The following is a 24,225-nucleotide window of genomic DNA, read 5'->3' as shown; positions in this document are numbered from 1 at the left end:
ATGGTAAGTATGTACTTAGGGAAGGAATCAAGAATATATTTGGGTCAGGTGTGATGATGGCATGGTCCTATAGTGAGTGCTAGCTTACTTGGAACCTGAGGGGCAGGAGGATTGCTTGAGCCCAGGAGTTAAAGTCCAGCCTGGGCAACATACAGCAGGACGTTACCTCTAAAAAGAAAAGAAAAAACAGGTAATAGATATCTATGCTTACCATACACACTGCTGCAACAGGCTGCTACCTCAAGTGCCTAGGTGTTTGATTAGATTGTCGTACTAGCAGTTTGGTATGTTTCAACCTCTAAGGAATATGTGTATTCAGCTTTTGTTTCACTGTAGTTGAAGGTTTGCAGTATGATTAAGAATTTTTTGCACTGTAAGGAAATACGGTTCTGGTTAACCTTTGTCCAGTCATGAACTCAAGCCTAAATTTTTGGAGCAGAATTTTGAAACATGGCCGTGTGTATTTTGAAGATAGAAAAGATGTACATACTTGGGTCTCAATTTAGTCAAACATGGAAAAGTTTAGGATGGCTAGATTGAATAGTCAATGGCTGAAAATGACTCGTGGAGTGAAACTGGATGCTAAAGAAGAGTTCAAGTTCCCTTTCATGTGAATGATGAGGAGTGACAATCTGCTTTGGGGGAACTGCCAAAATTTGAGATTGAGATTATTTCTAGTCTAGCATGGTTAGGATTATGGTGACAAATGCAGTACGTTTACATACTACATTAATCTGGTTTAATTTTAATTACACTTAAATGCAGTTGTCACTCCTGTGCACTATTTGTGTTTCCTGGATTCTTGGCTGAATTTCAAGATTTTTAAAATGGCTTTATAGGAACTATGTCTAACCTTCATTCTTAAAATGTTTCCCTTGCTCCTGTGCTCTAAGTGACCTGCTTGAATGGCCACAGGCTTGCTCTTTGGAGCTCAGTGACTAATACATTGTTGATAGGGCTTCACTACTCCCAGAATACAGAGGTATCTACTTACTGTAGGTACAGGGCATTGAAAGTTACAAGACTATCTTTGGGTTTTGCTTTCTTCTGTTCCATTCTATTTTTGATACAATTATGGGTATATTTAAACCTGCTTTGTTGCTTGTGTCATTTCAGTTTATGATCTATTTTTCAGCATGTTTAGGGTCATTGTTTCTAATGTGGCTGTCCCTTCTATAATGACTACTCTCTAGTTTCTTTTTTTTTTTGAGATGGAGTCTCGCTCTGTTGCCCAGGCTGGAGTGCAGTGGCACTATCTTGGCTCACTGCAAGCTCCGCCTCCCGGGTTCACGCCATTCTCCTGCCTCAGCCTCCCGAGTAGCTGGGACTACAGGGGCCCGCCACCACACCTGGCTAATTTTTTGTATTTTTAGTAGAGGCAGGGTTTCATCAATTTAGCCAGGATGGTCTCGATCTGACCTCGTGATCTGCCCGCCTTGGCCTCCCAAAGTGCTGGGATTACAGGCGTGAGCCACCGCGTCCAGCCTAATTTTCTCATTCTTCATTGATTTCTTTTTCCTCTGAGTTTTCTCTGCATACACCTGACTGGGTTTTCTTTAGGATAATTCTGAGACAGGACTTTTTTGACAAAGCACTGTTTAATAATATTATGAAAGGGTATTTTGTGACTTGGAAAGATGTTTATTATGGGAGAAGACAAAACGGACCAATACGATTTAAGAGCAGGAAATAGGTGTCTCAAAACGAGATAAAGTCAGCAATTCCACTCTTAGAAGGATTCTACCCAGGAAAAATGAAAATGCTAAGTATGTAAATGTTTTGTAGCATCATTCATTGTAACCAAAAAGTGGAAACAAAAATGTCCATCAACTGGCAAATGGACAAACTATATACATAAAATGAGGCACTGGTAATATCTCCTCTAGGGGACCAGCCACATCTCCAATTGCCTAGGCAGGCTATCAGTACGTGACACATCTATATTCTAAGGCATTCTGTGGCTGTATTTCTGGTTTTTGTCCTTTACTGTGTGAAGCAGATAAATCGTGGTTTATTGGGTATTTACTGTCTTCCTTGTTACATTGATGTTTCATTTTTCGAGAGAAGTAAAGCGCCTATCTTTCGCTGGAAATCCTCCATTCACTTCCTTTTCCACTCATTCTATTCACAACAGCCCATCTCATTTACCTAACAGTCAACATTAGTGGTATGCAGAATGGTCCCTGAACCTCTCCTCCAGACCTCAATCACCTGATGGGATCTTTTAGTGCAAGGCGAGGGTTGACTTAGGGTGCAATCAAAACCTGATTTGGTGTCTGAGTATTGGCACTGGGAGATGTAGTGATTAATATAGATAGTCTTTCCTCTCTTGGAACCTAGCCATTTTCCTTTTGTGTTTCTCCAACTTGGTGTTGCAACATAAAGTACCTGGGAAATGATTCTAGGGCAACTCTCCTAACAGGATCCTCCACCTCTGGGGTTTTCTCAGGAATCTGTGGTTTTGGTTTTGGTTTTTGCCTGTGTTTTTATTCCTAAAGCTCCCCAGGCAATTCTGATACAGCAGGCTTAGGTGTGGAGTCCACTGTTCTCTCCCCTTCTTTTTGTCATCTGTTTCAAACTTAGCATTGCCATGATCATGTTTCTGGTTCTTCATGGTGGAAGCATCTCTATATTCCAAATTAAAACATTGCAAACAAATTAATGGCATTCTATTACGTGGCCCCTATGGTGTGGTTCTAATCTACCATTGCAGCTTTAACTTGCTTCCCAGATCTTATCCTGTAGCTGAATGTCATGCTACTGTCTATACAAATCCTGTGCTGCTGCTTCTGCCTTAGTTTTTGCTCACCATGTTCCTTTTAACTAGAATTGGAGCTAAATTAATGTTTTAAAATATTATATATTGTATTCAGAATATTAAGCTGCTGGCTGGGCATGGTGGCTCACACCTGTGACCCCAGCACTTTGGGAGGTGGGTGGATTGCCTGAGGTCAGGAGTTCAAGACCAGCCTGGCCAACATGGTGAAACTCCGTCTCTACTAAAAATACAAAAAAAAATTAGCTGGGCATGGTGGCGAGCGCTTATAGTCTCAGCTATTTGGGAGGCTGAGGCAGGAGAATCACTTGAACTTGGGATGTGGAGGTTGCAGTGAGCCAAGTTTGTGCCACTGTACTCCAGTGTGGGCAACAGAGTGAGGTTCCATCTCAAAAAAAGAAAAGTCTCTATACACACACACACACACACATACATACATACATATATATATATATATAAAGCTGCCATTTACAAATACTAGTGACGGAGAAACTACTTGCTCTGGTGGGTAGAGAAAAAAGTAGGTTACATCTCAGTGTGCAGAATGATCTTAAGTATTTTGAAAATACATAGAAGACCAGAAGGAAAACTGATAAAATATTAATAATTTTTGCTTCTGGTTGAAATTATAAAGATTTTCTGCTGCTTTATCCTTTCCTGAGAAAATTTTATACAATTAAAATTCTTTTCTTTTCTTTTTTTTTTTTTTTTGAGACGGAGTCTTGTTCTGTTGCCCAGGCTGGAGTGCAGTGGCCAGATAGCTCACTGCAAGCTCCGCCTCCCAGGTTTACGCCATTCTCCTGCCTCAGCCTCCCGAGTAGCTGGGACTACAGGCGCCCGCCACCTCGCCCGGGTAGATTTTTGTATTTTTTAGTAGAGACGGGGTTTCACCGTGTTAGCCAGGATGGTCTTGATCTCCTGACCTCGTGATCCGCCCGTCTCGGCCTCCCAAAGTGCTGGGATTACAGGCTTGAGCCACCGTGCCCAGCCAATTAAAATTATTTTCTAATAAAACTGTATAGATTCACAGGAAGTTGCAAAAACAGCACAGAGTGCTTCCACTGTACCCTTCACCCAGTTTCCCCCAATGGTAACATCTGGCATACTGTAGTATGAAACCAGGAAATTGCCATTGGTACAATTCACAGACACTGTTCCAATTTCACCAGTTTTACTCATTTGTATGCACTCATGTATGTAGTTCTGTGCAGTTTTATCATATGTGTAGATTTGTGTAACCTCCACAGAACGGTTCCATCATGACAATGATCTCCCTTGTGCTACTTCTTCTTTTTTTTTTTTTTTTTTGAGACAGGGTTGCCCAGGCTGGTGTGACCATGGCTCACAGCAGCCTCGACCTCCCGGGCTCAAGTAATCCTCCCACCTCAGCCTCCTGAGTAGCTGGAACTACAGGCATGTGCCACCACCCCTGCCTAATTTTTAAATTATTTGTAGAGATGGGATCCCACTATGTTGCCCAGGCTGGTCTTGAACTGAACTCCTCAAGTGATCCTCCTGCCTCGGCCTCCCAAAATGCTGGGATTACATGCGTGAGCCACAGTGCTCAGCCTGCTACCTCTTTTTAAATCCTATCAGCCCCCTTCCTGCTTCCCTAACCTGTCCCTAACCCCTGACAACTACTTGTCTGTTTAACATCTCTAAAATGTAACTTAAAAATTGTTACATAAATGCAGTATGTGACCTTTTGAGACTAGGTTATTTTGACTCTGATCAAAAAAAATATTTTTTTTGAGATAGAGTCTCACTCTGTCGCCCAGGCTGGAGTGCCGTGGCGCGATATTGGCTCGCTGCAACCTCTACCTCCAGGATTCAAGCAATTCTCCCCAAGTAGCTGGGATTACAGGTGCACGACACCACACCCAGCTAATTTTTGTATTTTTAGTAGAGGCAGGGTTTCACTATGGTGGCCAGCCTGATCTCGAACTCCTGACCTCAGGTGATCCGTTCGCCTCGGCCTCCCAAAGTGCTGGGATTATAGGTGTGAGCCACCGTGCCCGGCCAGTTTGTTCTTTTTTATTGCTGAATGGTATAGATATTCCATAGTCTATCCCTTCAGCCATTGAAGGATATTTGACTTGTTTCCAGTTTGTGACTTACAAATAAAGCTGCTATGAACATTCAGCTACATATGAACCTATATACAGGTTTTCGTGTAGACATAAGTTTTCATTTATCTGGCATAAATGCCCAGGAGTACAATTGCTGGGTCCTATGTTAAGTACGTGTTAGTTTAAAATGCTGCCAAACCATTTTTCAGAGTGGCTGTACCATTTTACATTCCTACCAGCAATGCAGGGCAGATCCAATTTCTCTGCATGCTCACCAGCATTTAGTATTGTATTATTATTACTATTATTATTTTTTGAGACAGGGTCCCACTCTGTTGCCCAGGCTGGAGTGCAGTGGCCCTATCATGGCTCACTGCAGCCTTGATCTCCCAAGCTCAAGCCATCCTCCCACCCCAGCCTCCTGAGTAACTGGGACCACAGGTGTGTACCAACATGCCCGGCTAATTTTTTTTTTTTTTTTTTTTTTTTAAGAGATGTGGTCTCACTATGTTGCCCAGGCCAGTCTTGAATTTCTGGGCTCAAGTGATCCTCCCATCTCACCCAGCACTCTCAAAGGGATTACAGGTATGAGCCACCACACCAGGCCTGTCATTATTTTTAAATTTTGGCCGTTCTAATTGGTGTAAAGTAATATCTCATTGTCTTAATTTGCATTTCTCTAATGGCTGGTGATGTTGAACATCTTTTCATATGCTTATTTGCCATCCTTGTATTCTCTTTGGTAAAATATATATCTATGTCTTTTGCTCATTTTTAAATTGATAGTTTTTTACTGTTGAGTTTTGAGAGTTCTTTATTCTAAGTACAAGTCTTTGTCAATTTGCAAATATTTTCTCTCAATCTAACTTGTCTTTTCATCTTAACAAGGTCTTTTGCAGAGCAAATACTTTTAATTGCTCTCAAACATTTAAAAGTTTGATGTAGTCCAATTTGTCAGGTTTTTTTTTTTTTTTTTTTTTTTTTGAGACAATGTCTCATTCTGTCACCCAGGCTGAAGTGCAGTGGTGTGATCTTGGCTCACTGCAACCTCTGCCTCCCAGGTTCAAGCCATTCTCGTGCCTCAGCCTCCCAAGTATCTGGGATTATAGGTGCCCACCAGCACGCCCGGCTAATGGCTAATTTTTGTATTTTTAGTAGAGATGGGGTTTCACCATGTTGACCAGGTTGGTCTCAAACTCCTGACCTCAGGTAATCCACCTGCCTTGGCCTCCCAAAGTGCTGGGATTACAGGCATGAACCACCTCGCCTGGCCAGTATTTCTTTCTTTCTTTTTTTTTTTGAGATGGAGTCTTGCTCTGTTGCCCAGGCTGGAGTGTAGTGGCACAATCTTGGCTCACTGCAACCTGTACCTCCTGGGTTCAAGCGATTCCCCTGCCTCAGCCTCCCAAGTAGCTTGGATTACAGGTGTGCACCACCACACCCAGATAATTTTTGTATTTTTAGTAGAGACAGGGTTTCGCCATGTGGGCCAGGCTGGTCTTGAACCCCTGACCTCAGGTGATCCATCCACCTCGGCCTCCCAAAGTGCTGGGATTATAAGCATGAGTCACTGCGTCTGGCCTCAATTATTTTTATCTATATAGTAAGTCTTAAAATTGGGTAGGAGTGATTCCTCTCACTTTATTATAGTTTTGCAAAAGTAATTTAGCTCTTCTAGTTCCTTTGCCTTTCCACATAAATTTTAGAATAAGCTTTTTTTCTACAAAAAATCTTGCTGGGATTCTGATGGTAATGCTGCTAAACCTATAGATCAGTTTTGAGGAGAATCAACATCTTTACTATGTTGGGTTCAAAACTTTTTGTTTTTTATTTATTTTTATTTTTTTGAGACAAGGTCCAGTCTTGCTCTGTCACTGGGCTCAAGCAATCCTCCTACATTAGCCTCCTGCATAGCTGGGACTACAGGCACACACCACCACACCTGGCTAATTTTTGTATTTTTATTTTTAGCAGAGACAAGGTCTCACTATGTTGCCCAGGCTGGTCTCCAATGCCTGAGCTCAGGCTATCCTACAACCTCAGCCGCCCAAAGTGCTGGGATTACGGACATGAGCCACCGCGTCCAGCCTAAACTTATTTTTATGTTGTGAACTTAGAATAGCCAACCAACAATAAAGATTACCTAGTGCTTCCTAACATGAGATTCTCCTATTTGTTCATCCTAGGATCGTGCTCCTCTGTGGAGCAAGTGCCGCTATGAAAAGCCACATTTTGTGAAGAAAGTGCATGCAGGAATATTCAGGAGTCCAGCGTGTAGTCATGGCAGCCTTAGGTATTTGAGAACGACCGACCCTCCTGCTGAAGACAACCATAACTCATGCAGGCATGAGTCTGTAAGCATTCTTAGTCTGTAAGCACCTTTTGGAAGGTTTCCTATCTGGGACAGAGAGAGACGCTTTCTAGTAGTCAATTAAGTAAGTTAATAACTGCCTGGGCAGAAAATGCAGTATTCAGCTAATCCCAAACTTGGAAGGAATTTTCTACCTTTTCAGTTTCATCTTCTTAAAACTCATTTTGAGAGTACTTTGGAGTTACTTGAATATTAATTCTCAGCATGCATTCAACTTAATTACCTTAATGTTTCAGGATTTTAATAACGCTTAAAATTTCCATGTCAATTTTCATCAGGGAACCTTGTCATTGAATGCTGCTGCTGTGACTTCCTGTAGAAGTTCTTTAATTGGAACACACTTGGGCAGAGCCTTCTCTTTCATATGGAGCACAGAAGCAGCTGCCATGCTCAATTTGCAGTCCTCTTTATTGCACGGGGATTTTTTTTTTTTTTTTTTGAGATGGAGTTTCCCTCTTGTCGCCTAGGCTGGAGTACAGTGGCGCCATCTTGGCTCACTGCAACCTCCGCCTCCCAGGTTCAAGCAATTCTCCTTCCTCAGCCTCCTAAGTAGCTGGGATTACAGGTGCCTGACACCACTCCTGGCTAATTTTTGTAGAGATGGGGTTTCACCATGTTGGCCAGGATGGTCTCGAACTGACCTCAAGTAATACACCCACCTCAGCCTTCCAAAGTGCTAGGATTACAGGCGTGAGCAACTGTGCCCAGCCTATACAGGAATTTTGAAGAAATCTACAGTGTTAACAGAACCCGTGGTATACATTTATCCCAGGTATCAGTGTCACAAATATGCTTTGCGTCTAAGAAACATGTTTTCTTAGAAGCAACACTGGGAAAACTATATGATTTCACTTTTGCCCACCACAGGAATGAAGTCTTACTGCATTTATTAGCAACACCCATGGTTGAATTTTTCTTACTTATTTTCTTTTATCCAACCTTTTCATTTTCTTGCATGGACATCTGAAAGTTACCTCCAGGCCGAGCGTGGTGGCTCATGCCTGTAATCCCAGCACTTTGGGAGGTGGGCATATTACCTGAGGTCAGGAGCTTGAGACCAGCCTGGCCAACATGATAGAAACCTTTACCAAAAATACAAAAATTAGTCGGGCCTGATGGTGCACACCTGTAATTCCAGCTATTTGGGAAGCTGAGGCAGGAGAATTGCTTGAACCTGAGAGGCAGAGGTTGCAGTGAGCCAAGATGGTGCCACTGCACTTCAGCCTGGGCGACAGAGTAAGACTCCGTCTCAGAAAAAAAAAAAAAAGTTGCCTCCAAATTTTGGAGTGAGATAAGGTATAAGTATATCAAATGAAACTTTAAGGCTATTTTTTTATTTTTTTTATTTTTATTTTTTTATTTTTATTTATTTATTTATTTATTTTTTTTTGAGACGGAGTCTCGCTCTGTCGCCCAGGTTGGAGTGCAGTGGCCAGATCTCAGCTCACTGCAAGCTGCGCCTTCCGGGATCCCGCCATTCTCCTGCCTCAGCCTCCCGAGTAGCTGGGACTACGGGCGCCCGCCACCTCGCCCGGCTAGTTTTTTGTATTTTTTTAGTAGAGACGGGGTTTCACCATGTTCGCCAGGATGGTCTCGATCTCCTGACCTTGTGATCCGCCCGTCTCGGCCTCCCAAAGTGCTGGGATTACAGGCTTGAGCCACCGCGCCCGGCCTAGGCTATTTTTTTAAAAGTGGGCCAGGTACGGTGGCTCATGCCTATAATCCCAGCACTTTGCGAGGCCGAGGTGGGTGGATCACCTGAGGTCAGGAGTTTGAGACCAACCTGGCCAACATGGTGAAACCCTGTCTCTACAAAAATACAAAAATTAGCCGGGCATGATGGTGGGTGCCTGTAATCCCAGCTACTCGAGAGGCTGAGGCAGGAGAATCACTTGAACCCAGGAGGCAGAAGTTGCAGTGAGCCAAGATCATGCCATCGAGACAGAGCACCTGGGCGACACAGCGAGTCTCCATCTCTCTTTTTTTTTTCTTTTGAGGCGGAGTCTCACTCTGTTGCCTAGGCTGGAGTGCAGTGGTGCAATTTGGGCTCACTGCACCCTCTGCCTCCTGGGTTCAAGTGATTCTCCCGCCTCAGCCTCCTGAGTAGCTGGGATTACAGACACGCACCACCATGCCTGGCTAATTGAGATTCCATCTCAAAAAAAAAGAAAGAAAGAAAGAAAAAGTTTACTGTTTTGGTTTTTTACCAAGCAAGAAGGAATATTTTGAGACAGGAGAATTTACATTTAACGGTGATAATAAAAAGAAGAATGGGAGGAGGGTGAGTCTTACCTAAAGTTTGGCAGCAGAGTAACCCAGGTCATCCTATTCATTTCCTGCTTCGGAGGAGTTGGGATACAACTCTTAGGTTTTATCTCATTCTACAGGGAGGTAGGGTTTTATCTTTCTGAATTGTTTTAGAAACAATTGTTTTATCTTCCTTACAGAAGCGCATCAAGACTGGATGGTTCCTATGACTGTATTCTCTACTAAGGTAGATAAAATAACTAATGAATAGTAGTGTCAATAGAGTGGACACAGCTATAGACTTACTATGTCTTAACGATTAAGCAGTCAAAATAAAGGTGTTGCAAGATGTGTTAAGTACTAGAAGACAAGTATGTATTTTGGAAATAGCTCTGTTTAAAACCCCAAGAGAGGAAGTAGTGTCACTCCAGCCATATGTGTGCCTTCTCTTCCCTTAGAAGCTTTCAATTTTCAGCTGGGCATGGTGGCTCACACTTGTAATCCCAACACTTTGGGAGGCCGAGGTGGGCAGATCACCTGAGGTCAGGAGTTCAAGACCAGCCTGGCCAATATGGTGAAACCCCCGTCTCTACTGAAAATACAAAAATTAGCTGGGCATGGTGGTGCATGCCTGTAATCCTAGCTACTTGGGAGGCTGAGGCAGGAGAATCGCTTGAACCCGGAAGGCAGAGGTTGCGGTGAGCTGAGACCATGCCATTGTATTCCAGGCTGGGTGGCAGAGTAAAACTCTGTCTCAAAAAAAAAAAAAAAAAAAAAAAAAGAAGCTTTCTGTTTCTTCCTAGCGGAGGAGGTATGGAGTGTTCCTGCAGTGGCATGATCTCGGCTCACTGCAACCTTTGTCTCCCAAGTTCAAGTGATTCTCCTGCTGCAGCCTCCCAAGTAGCTGGGATTACAAGCATGCGCCACCACGCTTAGCTAATTTTTGTATTTTTAGTAGAGACGGGGGTTTCACCATGTTGGCGAGACTGGTCTTGCACTCCTGGCCTCAAGCGATCTACCTGCCTTGGCCTCCCAAAGTGCTAGGATTACAGGCATGAGCCACCACACCCAGCCTTGTGCCTCTGTTTAAGGCCAAATCTTCTATTTGTTTCTCAGGAAACTAGCGCTTGTGCTTGTCTGTCATCTATTCACGCATCATCTCTATTTCCCACTCTCCTGGCTCACTCCCTTAATATCACCCATCTTTTTTTCGGTTGGGGGCACAGTTGAGGCACAGAGTCTCACTCTGTCACCCAGGCTGGAGTGCGGTAGCACCATCACGGCTCACTGTAGCCTTGACCTCCTGGGCTCAAACAATCCTCCCACCTCAGCCTCCCAAACTGTTGGAATTACAGGCATGAGCCACGGTGTTCGGCCCAATATCATCCATCAAGCCCTCTTGATCTCATGTCCCTCTGCAGCTTGCTGCTCTGTTTTTTTTTTTTTGTACTGCCCCCTGCTTCCTGCAAGACCTCAAATCCACTGTGTCTACTTCCTTGCCTTATTTTTATTCTACTGTAATCAGCTTTTGTCATCCCAATGAAGTGGCTCCTATTAAAGTCACAGTCGGCTGGGCACGGTGGCTCATACCTGTAATCCCAGCACTTTGGGAGGCCAACGTGGGTGGGTCACGAGGTCAGGAGATCAAGAATATCCTGGCCAACATGGTGAAACCCTGTCTCTATTAAAAATACAAAAAATTAACTGGGCTTGTGGCTGGCACCTATAATCCCAGCTACTTGGGAGGCTGAGGCAGGAGAATCGCTTGAACCCGGGAGGTGGAGGTTGCGGTGAGCTGAGATCGTGCCACTGCACTCCAGCCTGGCAACAGAGTGAGATTCTGTCTCAAAAAAATAAAAAAAAGTCATAGTCACCTATTCTTTGTCGTTACACTAGGTCTTTCAGCAGCACTGTACACTTAGCACATCCTCATGGACATGCTTTAGTCCCTAGGTTTCCATGCACGCACACTTCTTGGTTCTCCTCCTCTTTGGCCTCTCATGCCTGGCCCTCTTCCTCCTCACAACCCAAATATTAGACAATATATCACAAACAAATATTAGAGACCCTCGGGGTTCAGTTACTGACCAGCCTCTCTGACTCTAATCTCTCCCTAAGTTCCTTCACCCATCTTTGTGGCTTTGGATATCATCTCTTTTAATGATTTAATGTTTTTTTTTCTTTTCTTATTTTTAAAAATTTTTTTATTTTGGAAACAGAGCCTTGCTCTGTTGCCCAGGCTGGAGTGCAGTGGTGAGATCTCGGCTCACTGCAACCTCCGCCTTCCAGGTTCAAGAGATTCTCCTGCCTCAGCCTCCTGAGTAGTGGGGATTACAGGCATGAGCCACCATGCCCGGCTGATTTTGTATTTTTAGTAGAGATGGGATTTCACCATGTTAGCCAGGCTGGTCTTGAACTCCTGACCTCGTGATCCACCCACCTCAGGCTCCCAAAGTGTTGGGATTATAGGCATGAGCCATCACACCCGGCCAGATGCATATTTCATGTGGAGTTTATTCCTAGGTATTTTATTTTTTATTTTTATTTTTGAGACAGAGTCTCGCTCTGTTGCCAGGCTGGAGTACAGTGGCATGATCTTGGCTCACTGCAACCTCCACCTCCCAGGTTCAAGCGATTCTCCTGTCTCAGCCTCCTGAGTAGCTGGGACTACAGGCACACATCACCATGCCCAGCTAGGTCTTTTATATTTTTAGTAGAGATGGGGTTTCACCATGTTGGTCAGGCTGGTCTTGAACTCCTGACCTCAGGTGATCCACTCGCGTTGGCCTCCCAAAGTGCTGGGATTACAGGCATGAGCTACTGCGCCTGGCCTTTCCTAGGTATTTTATCTTATTCGTTGTAATTATAAATGAAGTATATTCCATTGTATTTTCTAACTGGTAATTGTATATATGAAAATAATTGATTTCTGGTGTATTTTATTTTTTGCTACCTTACTGTAAGAATTTTCATATTGGGCCGGGCGCGGTGGCTCACGCCTGTAATCCCAGCACTTTGGGAGGCCGAGGCGGGCGGATCACAAGGTCAGGAGATCGAGACCACGGTGAAACCCCGTCGCTACTAAAAATAGAAAAAATTAGCTGGGCGCGGTGGCGGGTGCCTGTTGTCCCAGCTACTCGGGAGGCTGAGGCAGGAGAATGGCGTGAACCCGGGAGGCGGAGCTTGCAGTGAGCCGAGATCGCGCCACCGCACTCCAGCCTGGGGGACAGAGCCAGACTCCGTCTCAAAAAAAAAAAAAAAAAAAAAGAATTTTCATATTAGGCCAGGTGTAGTAGCTCATGCCTGTAATCCCAGCACTTTGGGAGGCTGAGGCAGGCGGATCACGAGGTCAGGAGATCGAGACCAGCCTGGCCAATATGGCGAAACCCCATCTTTACTAAAAAAAAAATAAAATAAATACAAAAATTAGCCAGGTGTGGTGGCGCGCACCTATAGTCCCAGCTACTCAGGATGCTGAGGCAGAAGAATTGCTTGAACCCAGAGGCAGAGGTTGCAGTGAGCCAAGATCGTGCCACTATACTCCAGCCTGGGCAACAGAGCGAGACACCGTCTCAAAAATAAATAAATAAATAGATAAATAATTTTCATATTGTTTATAGTAGTTTCTCAGTTACTTCTCTTGGCTTTTCCAGGTTCACAATTATATCACCTGCAAATAATGATAGTTTTACTTACTCCTCTTCAATTCTTAGACTGCTACTTTATTTTCTCTCATCTGATTGTTTTGGTTAGTATTGTCAGTACAATGTTAAATAATAATGGTGAATTCTTCTGGTGTTTCCCCATTTAGGCATGATGCTGGAATAATGTTAAAAATGTTAAGAGGAGGCCAGGCAAGGTAGCTCATGCCTGTAATCCCAGCACTTTGGGAGGCCAAGGTGGGCAGATCACTTGAGGTCAGGAGTTCAAGGCCTAGCCAACATGGTGAAACCCTGTCTCTACTAAAATTACAAAAATTAGCCAGGTATGGCGGCTTGCGCCTGTAATCCCAGTTACTCGGGAGGCTGAGGTGGGAAGATCTCTTGAACCCAGGAGGTGGAGGCTGCAGTGAGCTAAAATCGTGTCACTGCACTCCAGCCAGGACAACAGAGAGAGACTCCATCTCAAAAAAAAAAAAAAAAAATCTTATGAGTATCTCTTCATGTTTTTAGTTTTTATTAAGAATAGGAATTGGGCTGGGCTTGGTGGCTCATAACTGTAATCCCAGCACTTTGGGAAGCTGAGGGGGGCAGATCACCTGAGGTCGGGAGGTCGAGACCAGCCTGATCAACATGGAGAAACCTGGTCTCTACTAAAAATACAAAATTAGCTAGGCATGGTGGCGCATGCCTGTAATCCCAGCTATTTGGGAGTCTGAGCCAGGAGAATCGCTTGAACCTGGGAGGCGGAGATTGCAGTGAGCCAAGATCACGCCATTGCACTCTAGCCTGGGCAACAAGAGCAAAATTCCATCGCAAAAAAAAAAAGGAATTTAGGCCAGTAGCTCATGCCTGTAATCCCAACACTTTTCAAGGCCAAGGTGGGCAGAACACTTGAGGTCAGGAGTTTGAGACAATCCTGGCTAACATGGTGAAACCCTGTCTCTACTAAAAATATAAAAATTAGCCGGGTGTGGTGGTGCACACTTGTAATCCCAGCTACTTGGGAGGCTGAGGTGGGAGGATCTCTTGAACCCGGGAGGTGGAGGCTGCTATGAGCCAAGATCCAGACACTGCACTCCAGCCTGGGTGACAGAGTGAGACTCTGTCTCAAAACAAGACAAAACAAAGCAAAAGCAAGCAAACAAATAATAGGAATTTAATTTGTCACATGTCTTTCAGTCTTTATGGAGATAGTTTTATTTTTTTCCTTTCTAGATTTATTAATATACTTAAGTATTTTCTTTTTCTTTTTTCTTTTTTTTCAGACAGAGTCTTACTCTGTTGCCCAGGCTGGAGTGCAGTGGCACGATCTCGGCTCACTGCAACCTCCGCCTTCCAGGTTCAAGTGATTCTCCTGCCTAAGCCTCCCGAGTAGCTGGGACTACAGGTGTGCGCCACCACACCCAGCTAATTTTTTATTTTTAGTAGAGATGGGGTTTCACCATGTTGGCCAGGCTGGTGTTGAACTCCTGACCTCAGGTGATCTGCCCACCTCGGCCTCCCAACATGCTGGGATTACAGGCATGAGCCACCATGCCCAGCCTACTTAAGTATTTTCATAGATTATCTAATGTTCAAATAATGCAATATTCCTCAGCATCTGAACAAAAGCATGGAATGGATGGTGGATAGCAAGAGATACTTGTACTTCCTCCCTCCCTTTCCCTGCCTTCTCCAGGGTCCCCCCACATCTCATTAAATGTCATCTTCTTTCACCTAGTCACTCAGGTCAAAGCTGATATAAGTCATTCCTTTTTTCTTTATCATACCACTTGTCATTGAATCTCCTAGGTTCTATCTCCACACCTGCCCACTGCATCATCACCACTGCTAAAATCCTGAGCCAAGTTAACTTCTTTTTTTTTTTTTTTTTGAGACAGAGTTTTGCTCTTGTTGCCCAGACTGGAGTGCGATGGCGCAATCTCGGCTTACTGCAACCTCCGCCTCCTGGATTCAAGCAATTCTCCTGCCTCAGCCTCCTGAGTAGCTGGGATTACAGGTGCGTGCCACCATGCCCAGCTAATTTTTGCATTGTTAGTAGAGATGGGGTTTTGCCATGTTGGCCATGCTGGTCTCAAACTCCTGACCTCAGGTGATCGGCCCGCCTTGGTCCCCCAAAGTGCTGGGATTACAGGTGTGAGCCAACGCGCCCGGCCAAGCCAAGTTAACTTCTTTCCTCATCTGAGCTACTGGAATAGCCTGCTTACCTGGTCTCCCTGCCTCCATCATGACTTACTATACAAGACTCCTGCCAACCTTCCCTCATCCACTGTGCTCCTATCATACCAGCCACCTTTCAATCCTTAACCACGCCAAGTTCATCCTTTCTGCTGGAACCTCCTTTCTTCACATGGCTGTCTCCTCCTCATTCAGGACTCAACTCAAGTGTCACTTCTCCAGAGAGACTCTCCCTGACATCCCTAGCTAACTACTCTAATTATAGAGTTCCAAGGAAGCGCTACAGAAAAGACATCCGTCCCCTGACAGGGCTCTGGGCTAGTCTCTTCCCTATGGGAGGTGGGGCAGGAGCTGCTGAGGCTCATGATTCTTCTTTGGCCACCTCACTCCCAGCTGATGAGGGACAGGTCAAGGACAGCCTGTGCTTCCACTGGCTCCTGGTCACTACATGTAGCGCACTCCAGGTAGACATGTTATTTCTGGCTCCCATATTATGAGCTCATCAGACAGCCTCCTCTGCTGTCTTCCTGCCTTGAAAGGATCTAACATGAAAGCACTTTTACTTTCTAAAAGTCAAATGCTCTCTATTCATGTGCAAGAGATTACCACCTCACTGACTGGGACCTTCAGTTAATGCCTTTATGTCTGGGCATTGCTTTCTTTGCTATGAAGTAAGAAGAACCATACTTGCCATATACAATTAAGAAGTGATCTAGCCGGGCGCGGTGGCTCACGCCTGTAATCCCAGCACTTTGGGAGGCCGAGGCGGGCGGATCACAAGGTTAGGAGATCGAGACCATGGTGAAACCCCGTCTCTAGTAAAAATAGAAAAAAATTAGCCGGGCGCAGTGGCGGGCGCCTGTAGTCCCAGCTCCTCGGGAGGCTGAGGCAGGAGAATGGCGTGAACCTGGGAGGCGGAGCTTGCAGTGAGCCGAGATTGCGCCACTGCACTCCAGCCTGGGCGACAGAGCGAGACTCCATCTCAAAAAAAAAAGAAGTGATCTATTCAGGCCGGGCGCGGTGGCTCACGCCTGTGATCCCAGCACTTTGGGAAGCCGAGGTGGGTGGATCACGAGGTCAGGAGATCGAGACCATCCTGGCTAACATGGTGAAACCCCGTCTCTACAGAAAATACAAAAAAAATTAGCCGGGCATGGTGGCGGGTGACCTGTAGTCCCGGCTACTCAGGAGGCTGAGGCAGGATAATGGCGTGAACCCAGGAGGCGGAGTTCTCAGTGAGCCGAGGTCATGCCACTGCACTCCGTCTTAAAAAAAAAAAAAAAAGTGATCTATTCAAAGAGTCACTTGATGACCGAGTACAGTGGCTCACACCTGTAATCCTAGCACTTTGGGAGGCCGAGGCGGGTGGATCACTTGAGGTCAGGAGTTTGAGACCAGCCTGGCCAGCATGGTGAAACCTTGTCTCTACTAAAAATACAAAAATTAGCCAGGCATGGTGGCAGGCGCCTGTAGTCCCAGCTACATGGGAGGCCGAGGCAGGAGAATCACTTGAACCCGGGAGGTGGAGGTTGCAGTGAGCCGAGATTGCACCACTGCACTCTAGCCCGGGTGACAGAGAGAGACTCCATCTCACAAAAAATAGAAGAGTTGATGATTTCATGGTTCCTATGGACATATAATAGTTGACTGTCACAAAAAATATAACCCTGGCCGGGTGCGGTGGCTCAAGCCTGTAATCCCAACACTTTGAGGCCAAGGCGGGCAGATCACTTGAGGTCAGGAGTTTGAGACCAGCCTGACCAACATGGAGAAACCCCGTCTCTACTAAAAATACAAAATTAGCCAGGCGTGGTGGCACATGCCTGTAATCCCAGCTACTTGGAAGGCTGAGGCAGGAGAATCACTTGAACCCGGGAGGCAGAGGTTGCAGTAAGCCGAGATTGCACCATTGCACTTCAGCCTGGGCAACAAGAGCGAAACTCTGTCTCAAAACAAAACAAACAAAAAACCCAAACCCTGCCCCAATCCTTCCACTACTCTCCCATGGGAGGAAGCTTAGAGCCGCCCTGACTGCTCTTCATTTCACCACCTCTTTCTATTAGTCAGTGACCTAAGGCTGCCTCATTGTTTCTGAGCACTGCTCATGTCAGCTGCTCTTCCATGCTTCCTTCAGCCTAGACCCCAGAAACAGCTGCCCCTCCGCCTTCATTCTCTCACCCTTCTGTAACAGATATTCCCTTCCACTCCTTCCTTCCTAACAGAACGCCAATTTGGTTCGGGATGGCAATGTGCCTCTCTAAGAATACTTGGCTCCTCAGCCTCGCACCCCAGGAGAGACTTGCCTCCCAGTTCCGGTCAATGTAATAATGGGAGTAGGTGGGAGTCCATGGGGCAGGTGCCCCTTCCCAAACAAAGTCTCACAAAAAGAAAGAGGCTTTTGGCTCTGTTCTTTTTTCTCTCCTAGAACTTGGAGTGTGATGCCCAAAAGTGTGTGAACCGGTCTGTGACCACAAAGATGAGAACCGCACGCTGAGATTGGTGGGATGGAGACTTCAGTGAATCTACATGCAGATGACACGGTGACACCAGTGCCCAGCCTGAGCTGTTTTCTTCTGGCTCTCTTATTACATGAGAAAAATAAACCCCTATGCACCTTGGCTTCATCCCCTGGGCTGTCTATTCTTGCAACTTTGGGGCAGGTTTACATTTTTTTCTAAATTAAAAATTGGGGCCAGGTGCAGTGGCTCATGCCTGTAATCCCAGCACTTTGGGAGGCCGAGGCAGGTGGCTCGCTTGAGCCCAGGAGTTACCAATGAAATGGAATGATGTCTGAGATTTGCTTCCAAATAGAGGGGAAGTGGGTCAGGGTATAGATGAAACAGGATTGATCATAGTTGACAGTTGTTGGAGTTGGGTAATTGGTAAGTCTTTAAAAAAATATTCTCTTTGGATAAATTCCCAAGCATGTTGTGCGAACACTTGTGAGCTTGGCATTGTGTTATGAATTGATTCTTTTTTTTTTTCTTTTGAGAGACAGAGTCTTGTTCTGTCACCCAGGCTGCAGTGCAGTGGCTCGATCTTGGCTCACTACAACCTCCGCCTCTGGGGTTCAAGCGATTCTCCTGTCTCACCTTCCCAAGTAGCTGTGACTACAGGTGTGTGCCAACATGCCCAGCTAATTTTTGTATTTTTTAGTAGAGACAGGGTTTCACTGTATGTTGGTCAGGCTGGTCTCGAACTCCTGACCTCAGGTGATCCACCTGCTTCGGCCTCCCAAAGTGCTGGGGTTACAGGTGTGAGCCACCATGCCTGGCCTTTTTTTTTGAGACAGTGTCTCGCTCTGTCACCCAAGCTGGAGTGCACTGGCATGATCTTGGCTCACTGCAACTTTTACCTCCTGGGTTCAAGCAATCCTTTCCCCTCAGCCTCCTCAGTAGCTGGGACTACAAGCACCCACCACCATGCCTAGCTAATTTTTGTATTTTTTGTGGAGGCAGGGTCTCACTATGTCGACCAGGCTGGTCTCAAACTTCTGGGCTCAAGGGATCCTCCCACCTTTGCCTTCCAAAGTGTTGGGATTACAGGCCTGAGCCACCTGGCCCGGCCTGGATCAGTTCTTCTCCACACTGCTAATGGTGCATAATTGCTATCTGCTTAAACCCCATGGTTTGTGGTTCCTGAAACACTTTGTCTTCTCCTAATGTAAATGATTTGAAAAGGAGGTAAAAGGTATGTTGGTTCCAGCCCCCTGCATAGACTAAAAGGACAAAAAAGGAAAAGGATGATGTTAGTAAGAAAAGGATTACGCAGCTCAAAAAAGCTGAGCCCAGGCTCCCTTGACTTCCTGCATGGCCCCTGTGCCCTCATCAGCACCCCAAAATGCTAACTCCAGTTGGCTCCATTGTCCAAGCTCCCCTCAGATGCCTGCTTCTCCTAAATTGCCTGCCGCCACCCTGGTCGAGGCCCCCATTGATGCCCTCACCTTAATTGCTGCAGCAGCCTCAGAATTGGTCCAGCTGTCCTGAGGGCTCTCATATTCCATCCGTTCTCTACCCAGAAGTCAGAACCACCTTCCCAAAGGGCAAATCAGATTTATTATTCTTCTGCTAAAATAAACCCTGCAGTGTCAGTTTTTTTAAAAATGCTGAAAAAAGGCATATCACATAATTTAATTTATTTTATTATTATTATTTTTTGAGACAGTCTCCCTCTGTTGCCAGGCTGGAGTGCAGTGGCGTGATCTCGGCTCACTGCAACCTCTGCCTCCAGGGTTCAAGCAATTCTCCTGCCTCAGCCTTCTGAGTAGCTGGGACTACAGGTGTGCGCCAACACGTCAGGCTAATTTTTGTATTTTTAGTAGAGACAGGGTTTCACCATGTTGCCCAGGCTGGTCTCGAACTCCTGAGCTCAGGCAATCCGCCCGCCTTGGCCTCTCAAAGTGCTGGGATTACAGGAGTGAGCCACCACGCCTGGCCTAAAAAAAAAAAAGACAGAGTCTGGCTCTGTTGCCCAGGCTGGAGTGCAGTGGTGCCATCTTAGCTCACTGCAGCCTCGATCTCCCAGGCTCAAGTGATCCTCCCACCTCAGCTTTCCAAGTAGCTGGGACTACAGGTGTGCACCACCACAGTCTGCTAATTTTTTTATTTTTATTTTTAGTATTAATAGAAGCTAGGTCTTGCTGTGTTGTCCAGGCTAGTTTTGAACTCCTGGGCTCAAGTGATCCTCCCGCCTCAGCCTCCCAAAGTGCTGGGATTACAGGCATCAGCCAAGGTGCCAAGCCGATCATATAACTTATAACACAAATGCCAGCCTATTAATAACTGTCTCCCAGGCCAAGAAGCAGAGCTTTGCCAGCATCCCAGAGGCCCATCAGCGAGACTTTCCTGGCTGGACACGGTGGCTAACACCTGTAATCCCACCACTTTGGGAGGCCGAGGCAGGTGGATCATTTGAGGTCAGGAGTTCGAGACCAGCATGGGCAACATGGTGAAACCCAATCTCTGCTTAAAATACAAAAATTAGCTGGGTGTTGTGATGCATGCCTGTAATCCCAGCTACTTGGGAGGCTGAGGCAGGAGAACCGCCTGAACCTGGGAGACAGAGGTTGCAGTGAGCCGAGATCGGGCCACTGCATTCTAGCCTGGGCTACAGAGAGGGACTCTATCTCAAAAAAAAGAAAAAAAAAAAAAAAAAAAGATACACTTTTCTAATCTTAACCCCTTCTTCCTAGGGGCAGCCATACTCCTTCCTTGCTTTATAGTTTAATCACCCAGATACACAGCCCTAAATTTTGCTTTGCCTGTTTTTGAGCTTTCTTTGTTGTATAATATTCCATTTCATGAACACCACAATTTATTTGTTTGTTTGTTTGTTTTTGAGACAGAGTCTTGCTCTGTCACCCAGGCTGGAGTGCAGTGGTGCAGTCTCGGCTCACTGCAACCTCCGCCTTGAATCGGGTTCAAGCGATTCTCCTGCCTCAGCCTCCTGGGTAGCTGCCACCATGCCCGGCTAATTTTTGTATTCTTAGTAGAGACAGGGTTTCACCCTGTTGGCCATGCTGATCTCAAACTCCTGACCTCAGGAGAGCCGCCCGCCTCGGCCTGCCAAAGTGCTGGGATTACAGGCATGAGCCACTGTGGCCGGCCAACCACAATATGTTTAATCCATTTTATTATTGCTGGACATTTGGGTTGTTTCCAGTATTTTGCTACTGAGAACAATTGCAAAGTAAGATTGGGGGTTACAGAATTTTCAAATCGACACGAAAGTAGAGAAGGAATGGCACAATTAACCCCCATAGCGCTGTCTGCAGCTTCAACAATTAACACTGCAATGCAATTGTTTGTAATGAGGGATGCACATCAGAATCTCTGGAGGTGCCTTTGCCAAACACATAGGCTCCAGCTCAATCTCTGGAGATTCTGAGTTGTTGGCTTGGCTTGTGGGTTGGGAATGTGTAGTTTGCAAGCATTCCCCATGTGACTTTGGGGCACACCTCTGGGTAGGAATCACTGTTTCAGTGGCTCCCTGTTGCCCTTATTCTTTAATGTGACTGATATGGCCTGGCTCCTGCTTTAGCTTTCCTACGTTTTTGCCTGCCTTTCATTTATTTATTTATTTATGAAAGAGTCCAGCTCTGTCACCCAGGCTGGAGTGCAATGGCACGATCTCAGCTCACTGCAACCTCTGCCTCCCGGGTTCAAGCGATTCTCCTGCCTCAGCCTCCCGAGTAGCTGGGACTACAGGTGCACGCCACCATGCCCAGCTAATTTTTGTATTTTCAGTAGAGATGGGGTTTTGCTATGTTGACCAGGCTTGTCTTGAACTCCTAACCTCAGGTGATCCGCCTGCCTCGGCCTCCCAAAGTGCTGAGATTAAAGGCATGAGCCACTGCACTTGGCCTATTTATTTATTTATTTATTAGAGGCAGGGTCTTGCCATATTGCCCAGGCTGGTCTCAAACTCCTGGGCTCAAGCAATGATCTTACCTTGGCCTTTATTCCTAAAGTCGGATTATAGGTGTGAGCCACCGTGCCCAGCTCCTACCTTTTTTTAAACTGCTCCCTGCTTTACACTCTCACTCTAGTCACACTAAGCCACATTTATTCTTCTGATGTTTTTCTCACTTCCTGATTTGCACATGCAGTTTCTTTCTTTCTTTTCTTTTCTTTTCTTTTTTTTTTTTTGGAGGCAGAGTCTTGCTCTGTCACCCAGGCTGGAGTGCAGTGGTGGGATCTCACAACCTCCGCCTCCCGGGTTCAAGTGATTCTTGTGCCTCAGTCTCCTGAATAGCTGGGATTACAGGCATGAGCTACCACACCCGGCTAATTTTTGTAGTTTTAGTAGAGATGGGGTTTCACCATGTTGGCCAGGCTGGTCTTGAACTCCTGATCTCAGGTGATCACCTGGGCCTCTCAAAGTGCTGGGATTACAGGCGTGAGCCACCGTGCCTGGTCTGCACATGCAATTTCTGTCAAAGACATGCTTTCCTTTCCCCTTCTTCTGCCTATTTTCTCCTTTAAATCTCTTTATAGTGACTGGATCAGTCAGGGGCCTGAGAGAAAGCAGAAGCACACCTGGCAAGATTTTTTTATTTACTTGTATTTTTTAAAGTTTACATAGAGTAAAACTGAATTTTTGAGGATGTGCAGTTCTGATTTTAACACATACACAGACTGTGTAATCACCACCACAGTCAGGACACAGACCATCTCCATCATCTCTAAAATCTCCCTCTTGCTGTTTCCATCACACCCTCCCCTGACAACCAATGATCTGTTCTCCATCACTGTGGTTTTGCCTTTTCCAGAGTATCATATAAATGGAATCATATCGCATGTAACCTTTTGGACTGGCTTCTTTCACTCTGCATTTTTTTTTTTTTTTTGAGATGGAATCTCGCTCTGTCGCCCAGGCTGGAGTGCAGTGGCCGGATCTCAGCTCACTGCAAGCTCCGCCTCCTGGGTTTATGCCATTCTCCTGCCTCAGCCTCCCGAGTAGATGGGACTACAGGCACCCGCCACCTCGCCCGGCTGATTTTTGTATTTTTTTTTTAGTAGAGACGGGGTTTCACCATGTTCGCCAGGATCGTCTCGATCTCCTGACCTCGTGATCCGCCCGTCTCGGCCTCCCAAAGTGCTGGGATTACAGGCTTGAGCCACCGCGCCCGGCCCACTCTGCATTCTTAGAGATTCAACCATGTCGTTGTGAGCATTAGTACACCTTTCCTTTTATCTTGGAGTAAATACAGTATTTCATTGAATTGACGTACCACAATTAGTTTAACCATTGACATGTCAAAGGACATTTTGATGACTTCCAGTTTTTGGTGATTATGAATAATGATGCCATAAGCATTCATGTGCAAGTTTTTCTGTGAAAATAGTTTTTATTTCTGTAGGGATAAATGCCTACAAATAGGATTATTGGATCACATGGTAAGTGGATATTTAACTTTAAAATAAACTGCCAAACTGGTTTTTATTTATTTATGTATGTATGTATTTATTTATTTATTTATTTATTGTGACAGAGTTTCGCTCTGTCACCCAGGCTAGAGTGCAGTGGCATGATCTCGGCTCACTGCAACCTCCATCTCTCAGGTTCAAGCGATTCTCCTGCCTCAGCCTCCCAAGTAGCTGGGATTACAGGCACCTGCCACCACGCCTGGCTAATTTTTGTATTTTTAGTAGAGACGGGGTTTCACCATGTTGGCCAGGCTGGTCTCGAACTCCCAACCTCAGGTGATCTGCCCACCTTGGCCTCCCGAAGTGCTGGGATTACAGGCATGAGCCACTGTGCCCGCCCCCAAACTGTTTTCCAGAGTGGCTGTACCATTTTGAGCTCCCACCAGCAGTGTATGAGAGTTCCAAGGACTCTTCTGTCTCACCAGCTGGTGTTGTCAGGGTGTTTTTTATTCCAGCCATTCTAACATTTAAGTTAATATCTCATTGTGATTTTGTTTTGCATTTCTCTAACAGCCAACGATGTTGAGCATCTATTCATGTGCTTATTTGCCATCCATATTATTTTGGTGGAATATCCATTCAAATCTTTTGCCCATTTAAAAAACTGGCTTGTTTTCTTATTGTTGAGTATTGAGAGTTCTTCATATATTCTGGATATAGGTCCCTTGCCAGATATGTGATTTGCAAATATTTCCTTTCTGGAGCTTTTCTTTCCATTCTCCTAACTGTGTCTTTGTTGTTGTTGTTGTTGTTTTGAGACGGAGTCTCGCTCTGTCACCCAGGCTGCAGTGCAGTGGCGATCTTGGACTACTGCAAGCTCCACCTCCTGGGTTCACGCCATTCTCCTGCCTCAGCCTCCCGAGTAGCTGGACTACAGGCACCCGCCACCATGCCCGGCTAATTTTTTGTATTTTTAGTAGAGATGGGGTTTCACCGTGTTAGCCAGGCTGGTCTCGATCTCCTGACCTCATGATCCACCTGCCTCGGCCTCCCA

General features: G+C 45.7%; 1 long non-coding RNA gene across 1 annotated transcript; it reads left to right on the top strand.

The window, feature by feature from the left end:
• Positions 1-5,370: 5,370 nt before the first annotated feature.
• Positions 5,371-17,951, top strand: LOC140710792 (uncharacterized). Its single transcript, XR_012091858.1, has 3 exons — positions 5,371-7,199; positions 9,664-9,710; positions 17,729-17,951. It is a non-coding gene; the product is annotated as an uncharacterized lncRNA (long non-coding RNA).
• Positions 17,952-24,225: the final 6,274 nt, after the last annotated feature.

The sequence above is a fragment of the Chlorocebus sabaeus genome, chromosome X (assembly GCF_047675955.1).
Source record: "Chlorocebus sabaeus isolate Y175 chromosome X, mChlSab1.0.hap1, whole genome shotgun sequence".
NCBI classification, from domain to species: domain Eukaryota; kingdom Metazoa; phylum Chordata; class Mammalia; order Primates; family Cercopithecidae; genus Chlorocebus; species Chlorocebus sabaeus.
The sequence above is the reverse complement of the archived record's forward strand: the minus strand, read 5'-3'. Positions and strand labels throughout refer to the sequence as shown.